Source organism: Desmodus rotundus, chromosome 13 (assembly GCF_022682495.2).
Source record: "Desmodus rotundus isolate HL8 chromosome 13, HLdesRot8A.1, whole genome shotgun sequence".
In the NCBI taxonomy this organism is placed as follows: Eukaryota; Metazoa; Chordata; class Mammalia; order Chiroptera; family Phyllostomidae; genus Desmodus; species Desmodus rotundus.
Genome location: NC_071399.1, coordinates 46,293,187 through 46,301,244, shown reverse-complemented (window position 1 = coordinate 46,301,244; position 8,058 = coordinate 46,293,187). Strand labels below are relative to the sequence as shown.

The 8,058-nt window shown below is 42.3% G+C and overlaps 1 non-coding gene across 1 annotated transcript; it reads right to left on the bottom strand.

Moving 5' to 3' along the window:
• Positions 1-282: 282 nt before the first annotated feature.
• LOC112313990 (U6 spliceosomal RNA) lies at positions 283-389 on the bottom strand. Its single transcript, XR_002975747.1, has one exon. It is a non-coding gene; the product is annotated as a U6 spliceosomal RNA (small nuclear RNA).
• Between the last annotated feature and the right edge of the window lie 7,669 nt (positions 390-8,058).

The following is an 8,058-nucleotide window of genomic DNA, read 5'->3' as shown; positions in this document are numbered from 1 at the left end:
CATCACTTTTTCAAACAGGTGTTCTATCACTTGCTCCTCTTTTCCTCCTTCTTGTATCCCTATTATAAGGATATTAATATGTTTCATGTTGTCCCGGAGTTCCCTTAACCCCTCTTCCTTCTTTAGAGTCTTTTTTCCTTTTTATGCTCTTTCTGGGAGTTTTTTTCTACCTTGTCCTCTAGTTCACTGATTCAATCCTCTGCTTCATGTCACCTGCTTTTAATTATTCTACCATGTTCTTCAATTCACTAGTTGTGTTCTTCATTTCCTCTTGGCTTTGATAAAAATATGGAATGCTTCACAAATTTGCATGTCATCCTTGAGCAACAGCCATGCTAATCTTCTCTGTATTATTCCAATTTTAGTATATGTGCTGTCAAAGCGAGCACTTTTTTTTTTACGTTTAGGAAGTTCTTATATTTGCCATCCACTGTAAATAAGAGTCTTACTGGTTAGAGTACTCTTGGTTTCAGGCCTTTACTTTTCATCACTTGGAATATTACCTGCCATTTCCTTCCGGCTTGTAGTGTTTCTGTTTAGAAGTAAGCTACTAGGTTTATCGGAGCTCCCTTGTATGTTACTTGTCATTTCTCCCTTGCCACCATTAAGATTCTCTCCTCATCTTTAAATTTTGCCATTTTTATTATGGTGTGTCTTGGAGTGAAACTCTTCAGATTCATCTTGATTGAGACCCTCTCTGCTTCCTGGACTTGTGTGCCTTTTTTCTCTCATCACTTTAGGGAGGGTTTCTCTCATTACATTTTTAAAAAATTGTTATTCAATTACAGTTGTCTTCATTTTCTCCCCATCCCTCCACCCCACCCCAGCCGAAACAACCTCCCTCCCCTGCCTCCACCCTCCCCCTTGATTTTGTCCATGTTTCCTTTCTAGTAGCTCCTGTAAACCTCTCTCCCCACTGTCCCCTCCCCACTCCCCTCTAGTTATTGTTACATTGTTCTTAACTTCAAAGTCTCTGGTTATATTTTGTTTGCTTTTTTCTTCTATTGCTTATGTTCCAGTTAAAGGTGAGATCATATGGTATTTGTCCCTCACCTCCTGGCTTATTTCACTTAGCATAATGCTCTCCAGTTTCATCCATGCTGTTGCAAAGGGTATAAGCTCCTTCTTTCTCTCTGCTGCATAGAATTCCACTGTGTAGATATACCAGGGTTTTTGGATCCACTCATTTGCTGATAGGCACTTAGGTTGCTTCCAGTACTTGGCTATTGTAAATTGTGCTGCTATGAACATTGGGGTGCACAGGTTCTTTTGGATTGGTGTTTCAGGGTTCTTAGGGTATAATCCCAGCAGCAGAATTGCTGGATCAAAGGGCAGTTCCATTTTTAGTTTTCTGAGGAAATTTAGTTTTCCACAGTGGCCTCACCAGTCTGCATTCCCACCAACAGTGCACTAGGGTTCCCTTTTCTCTGCATCCTCTCCAACATTTGTTTGTGGATTTGTTTATGTTGGCCACTCTGACTGGTATGAGATGGTACCTCACTGTGTTTTTAATTTGCATCTCTCTGATGGCTAGTGATGCTGAGCATCTTTTCATATGTCTCTGGGCCCTCTGTATGTCTTCCTTGGAGAAGTGTCTGTTCAAGTCCTATGCCCATTTTATAATTGGGTTGTTTGACTTCTTGGAGTGGAGTCATGTGAGTTCTTTATATATTTTGGAGATCAGGCCCTTGTCTGAGGTATCATTGGCAAATATGTTTTCCCATACTGTTGGTTCTCTTATCATTTTAATTCTGTTTTCTTTAGCCATGCAGGAGCTTTTTATTTTGATGATGTCCCACTTGTTTATTCTTTCCTTTATGTCCCTTGCTTTAGAGGACATATCTGTGAGGATGTTCCTGCATGCAATGTCTGAGGTTTTCCTGACAATGTTTTCCTCTAGGACTTTTATGGGGTTAACGACTAATATTTAAGTCTTTTATCCACCATGAATTTATTTTTGTGTATGGTGTAAGTTGGTGATCAAGTTTCATTTCTTTGCATGTAGCTGTCCAGATCTCCCAACACCATCTGTTGAAGAGGCTGTTTTTGCTCCATTTTATGCTCCTGCCTCCTTTGTCAAATATTAATTGACCATAGAGACTTGGGTTTATTTCTGGGCTCTCTGTTCTGTTCCATTGGTCTAAGTGCCTGTTTTTATGCCAGTACCAGGCTGTTTTGATTACAGTGACCTTATAATACAGTTTGATATGAGGTATTGTGATCCCTCCAGCTTTGTTCTTCTTTCTCAAAATTGCTGCAGCTATTCGGGGTCGCTTATGGTTCCATATGAATTTCTGAAATGTTTGTTCTGTATCTGTGAAATATGTCATGGGTACTTTAATAGGGATTGCATTGAATCTATAAATTTCTTTGGGTAGTATGGCCATTTTGATGATGTTAATTCTTGCAATCCACGAGCATGGTACATGCTTGCATTTGTTTGTGTCTTCCTAAATTTCTTTCTTCAGTGTAGTGTAGTTTTCTGAGAACAGGTCTTTTACCTCCTTGGTTAGATTTATTCCTAGGTACTTTATTTTCTTTGTTGCTATATCAAATGGGTTTTTCTTTTTTTCCTGATTTTTGTTTCTGCTGTTTCATTGTTGGTGTATAAGAATGCCTTTGATGTCTGAGTATTGACTTTGTATCTGGCAGTTTGGCCAAATTCATTTATTGGGTCGAGTAGTTTTTTGGTGGAGTCTATAGGATTTTCCATGTACAGTATGATGTCATCTACAAACAAGGACAGTTTTATTTCCTCCTTTCCAATTTGGATATATTTTATTTCCTTTTCTTTTCCTATTGCAGTGGCTAGGACTTCCAATACTATTTTGAATAGGAGTGGTGAGAGAGGTCATCCTTGTCTTGTTCCTGATCTTAGTGGGAAAGCTCTGAGTTTTTGTCCATTGAGTATGATGTTGGCTGTAGGAATGCTCCCTCAATACTCACTTTGCTGAGTGTTTTTTTATCATAAATGGGTGCTGTACCTTATCAAATGCTTTTTGTGCTTCTATTGATATGATCATGTGGTTTTTGTCTTTCCTTTTGTTATGTTCCTTCATTCGTTTGAGCCTCTTTTCCTTTTCTTACTCATTCTGGGTGTTTTTTTCTAATTTGTCCTCCAGTTTGCTGATCCGATCCTATACTTCATCAAGTTGCTTTTGATTCCTTCTACTGTGTTCTTCAGTTCAGAAATTGCGTTCTTCATTTCATCTTGGGCCTTGTTGATAGTTTCTATTTCGTTTTTCATGTTCATATGGTTTGCAATGAGTTCATTGTAGTTTCCCTGTGGTTTTGGTAATTGTGTGTGAGCTCATTAAGCTTCCTTATAACCAAGTCTTTGAACTCAACATCCGATAGTTGACTTGCCTGTTTTTCATTTAGTATTGTTTCTGAGACTTCCTTCTTTCCTTTCAGTTGGGGATTGTTTTTTTGTCTTCCCATTGTTTGTGATACTCTTCCTGTTAGCCTCTGCTTCTTAAGTTACTCTGTGCTGAACCCCTGGATTTATTGTGTAAAATTCTGTGGTAGAGTACCTGTGAAATTCAGTGGTACAGTGTCCTTGATCTCCCAATCTTCCTGATCTTGGCCTGTGGTTTATGTTGGCTCTGTTATGTTTTTGGTTTTTGGTTGTTGTTGGGTCTTTCTTTGGTGGGTCTTTCCCACTAGCTGGTTATCTGAGGGTCAGTCTTTCCCCCACCTCTTGTTTTCTCTTGTGCAGGTGTGGGCAGGTTGTGTTGGAGCTGGTTCTTCCGTGTGTACAAGGTTTTGAGGCTTTTCTCTTGCTCTTGTTCATTTGTTTGTTGTGAGTAATTTCTTCACTATTTAGTTGTATTTCCAGATAGGTCCTGGATTGAGTTAGTATGACTTCCACTCCCTCCTTCACCTTCTTCTGTTCTTATCTGTTGGTGGTTCTTTTGTTGGTGGGTTTCTTCTTCCAGGAGGTATCCTGGTGCTCACAGCTTGTACCGACTCTTTTTTGTGATAAGTTGTAGAGGGAAGGCAAAATGGTTTAAGACGGCAGGAGTATATTATATGATATTTAAAGTACCAGGTCTTAGAGATGAGATAGGAGATTCTTTGCATATGTATAGTGTTAACTGTGATACTTCACCCACCTAGCCACTTTTAAGAAAGGGTGGAAAGAAGGTAAGACTCTTGTGGGGCGGGGTTTGGGGAGGAGGATTGTGAGTTGGATCTAAAAAGCTGTGAGTTTGTGGGAGGTGGGATGATGAGGTAAAGTGAGAGTAAATGGTAGAAAATAGGTGTAATATGTAAGAATAGAGTTTACCATGCCAGTAATAAAGTTCAGGAAATAGTGAAATGGTCTGAGATCTGGGAGGAGTGCTGTGTAGTATTTAGAAATGTATGGAATAGCTATTATTTACAATAGTAATGGAGCAACAATCATATAACAGAATCTATGTGATCTGGTTAACTAGAATAGGGAGTGTAGGTCCTAGAGTAGTGAGCTAATAGAACACAAGTGAAGTGAAAGACAGTTAATTAACAATACACTGTGAAAGAGAGAACAAGGGGAAATCAATCAAACAATGCAAATTAACCAGTCAAGTGAAGAAGACTAAACAGAAAGAAGAGAGATACAAAAATGCTAATAAAATGAGTGATGTAGGAATAATGAAAAAAATAATAGTACAAATATACAATAACTTGCAAGTTCTCTGGAGTAGCAAAGTGAAATTTGTTTCAGTGTCTCAGCTGTTGGGATGCCCCCTCTTTCGGTCTAATTCTGGTCTTTTCACAGATTCAGGTTTTATTGTCTCACTTGTGGGGATTTAAAAAAATAAATATAAAAATAAAAACAAAAAAGATGGAATGAAGAAGAGATATAAAAGAAGAGAAAGAAGGAGTAGAACAAGAAAGCAGGAAAGAGAGGAAGAAGGTGTATAAAAAGAAAGAAAAATAAATAAAAAATTACTTAAAAAAAGAAAAAACCCAAGCCTGCTGGCTTCAAACCAGCCAAGCCAGTTTTACTGTTTTTTTTGGCTGCAGCCAACTCAGGGGGCCTAGTCCAGCTCTTCTCTGTTCCAGACCAGCACTGGGGCAGCCTGCAGCCCAGCCCTCCAGTGGCTCCCAGACCCACAGTTTCAGGCACTCACCCTCCTCTGGGATATGGGTGCGTGTGTACAGGGGGCCTTCTGTGATTCACACTCTGATCAGTGCCTGTGGTCTCAGGTCCCTCCCCCAAGGTGTGCATTCTCCCTGGTGCTTCGGATTTGGGCTCAATGCCCCCCACAGCCCTGCGGGAGTGCTGGGCAGCTGGGTGGAGAGGAGGCTGGAGCTGCTGCTTCAGGAGCATTCCCCAAACTGCCCCGAGTGTCTTTTTTTTTTTTGAGAAAATCCTCCTGCTCAATCCTGCCACTCCATACAAGGAACGGCCTGTCCTCTCACAGTCCACCTCTCCAGCCAGACCAGGGACTGTCTGGGTCAGGGCACCACAGGGCCCAACTCTGAACTCTCCCCAGCCAGTACCCACCGTCTCTGTGTGTTTACCACTTCGTCCTTATTCCCTTACCTTCGACTTCAAGCAACCAGGTCTCTCTCAGTGCTGCTCAAGCTTTGTTTGCCAGGGGAGGGAGTCATTAACTTGGCTCTCTCCCAGGAGTCCTGCAGCAGGCCCGTGGGGTGCACAACTGGGGCTACAGTCGCCCTGGTCTCCCCGCTGGTCTCAGGGACATTTTGTCCTGAAGCAATCCCCTTACTGTCTGTTTTTTCAGTGTCTTCTATACTTTTTGGTCTCCTGTTTTCATAAACGCTGGGATACTGCTGGCTGTTCGATTTGTTCCTCAGTAGATTGGCTAAGTTTTTCACCATGTGCAGGGGGAGATGGACTCTGCTCCCACCTATATTGCCACCATCTTAAGCCCCAATTTAAACTTCTTTTTTAAAAAATATATTTATTGATTATGCTAATACAGTTGTCCCATTTCCCCACTTCACTCCACTCCATCCTGCCCACTCCCTCCCACTCACATTCCCCCCCAATAGTTCATGTCCATGGGTCATACACATAAGTTCTTTGGCTTCTACATTTCCTATAATATTCTTACCCTCCTCCTGTCTATTTTCTACCTACCATTTATGCTACTTATTCTCTGTACCTTCCCGCCCCTCCCCCTCCAACTCCCCTGTTGATAACCCTCCATGTGAGCTCCAATTCTGTGGTTCTTTTTTTTTTCTTTTTAAAAAAATATATTTATTGATTATGCTATTACAGTTGTCCCATTCCCCCCACCCTCACTCCACTCCATCCTGCCCACCCCCTCCCTCCCACATTCCCCCCTATAGTTCATGTCCATGGGTCATGCACATAAGTCCTTTGGCTTCTACATTTCCTACACTATTCTTACCCTCCCCCTGTCTATTTTCCACCTATCATTTATGCTTCTTATTCTCTGTACCTTTCCCCCCCTCTCCTCCTCCCACTCCCCTGTTGATAACCCTCCATGTGATGATCTCCATTTCTGTGGTTCTGTTTCTGTTCTAGTTGTTTGCTTAGTTTGCTTTTGTTTTTGTTTTAGGTGTGGTTTTCAATAACTGTGAGTTTTCTGTCATTCTTACTCTTCATATTTTTTATCTTCTTTTTCTTAGATAAATCCCTTTAACACTTCATATAATAAGGGCTTGGTGATGATGAACTCCTTTAACTTGACCTTATCTGAGAAGCACTTTATCTGCCCTTCCATTCTAAATGATAGCTTTGCTGGATAGAGTAATCTTGGATGTAGGCCCTTGCCTTTCATGACTTGGAATACTTCTTGCCAGTCCCTTCTTGCCTGTAAGGTCTCTTTGGAGAAATCAGCTGACAGTCTCATGGGAACCCCTTTGTAGGTAACCGTGTCCTTTTCTCTTGCTGCTTCTAAGATTCTCTCCTTCTGTGTAATCTTCGGTAATGTAATTATGATGTGTCTTGGTGTGTTCCTCCTTGGGTCCAGCTTCTTTGGGACTCTCTGAGCTTCCTGGACTTCCTGGAAGTCTATTTCCTTTGCCAGATTGGGGAAGTTCTCCTTCATTATTTGTTCAAGTAAGTTTTCAATGTTTTGTTCTTCCTCTTCTCCTTCTGGTACCCCTATAATTCGCACGTTGGAACGTTTCAAGATGTCCTGGAGGTTCCTCAGCCTCTCCTCATTTTTCCAAATTCTTGTTGCTTCATTCTTTTCTGGTTGGATGTTTCTTTCTTCCTTCTTGTCCACACTATTGATTTGAGTCCCAGTTTCCTTCACATCACTATTGGTTCCCTGTACATTTTCCTTTGTCTCTCTTAGCATAGGCTTCATTTTTTATCTAGTTTTCGACCAAATTCAACCAATTCTGTGAGCTTCTTCATTACCAATGTTTTGAACTGTGCATCTGATAGGTTGGCTATCGGTTCACTGCTTAGTTGAATTATTTCTGGAGCTTCGAAGTGTTCTGTTATTTGGGCCATTTTTTTTGTCTTGGCGCGTCTGTTACTTAAAGGGGCAGAGCTTTAGGGGTTCCCTGGGATGGGGTAATGCTGGTCACTGCGCTGTGAAGCTGTACGTGGGGGAGGGGCCAAGAGGGAGTAAGGCACCTGCTCCACTCTCTGCTGGATTTCATTCATTCCCTCCAACACCCACAATCAAATTGGGCCCCTGTGGTGCTGGTTCCCGAGTGGGTGGGCTTATGCATGCCCTAGGCCCCTGTGGGTCTCTCCAACGACCTCTCCTGTGAGGCTGGGAGTCTCTCCTGCTGCCACCCCAACCCCCATAGGTGTTTTCACTCAGAGGCTTTATTTCACCGCACTGGAGACTTGGTTACGTGGTCTGCTTTGCTCCCCACCATTCCTCCCGGTTAATCTATGTGCAAATGTGGGGCCATGGGGTGCTACCCTCCGCTCTGGCTGCCCTGTTCTCCACCACTCTAAGTCTGGCCCTCTTGGTTTATCTGTGTGCTAATGTAGGGCCGCAGAGTCTGTTAGTGGTCAGACTGACTGCCCCGTTCGTCCCACACTCTGCCAGTCTTGGTCCTGACATGGCAAGGCAAGTCCACTCCGCCCCGGCTGCCGGTCTCCGCCCCTCC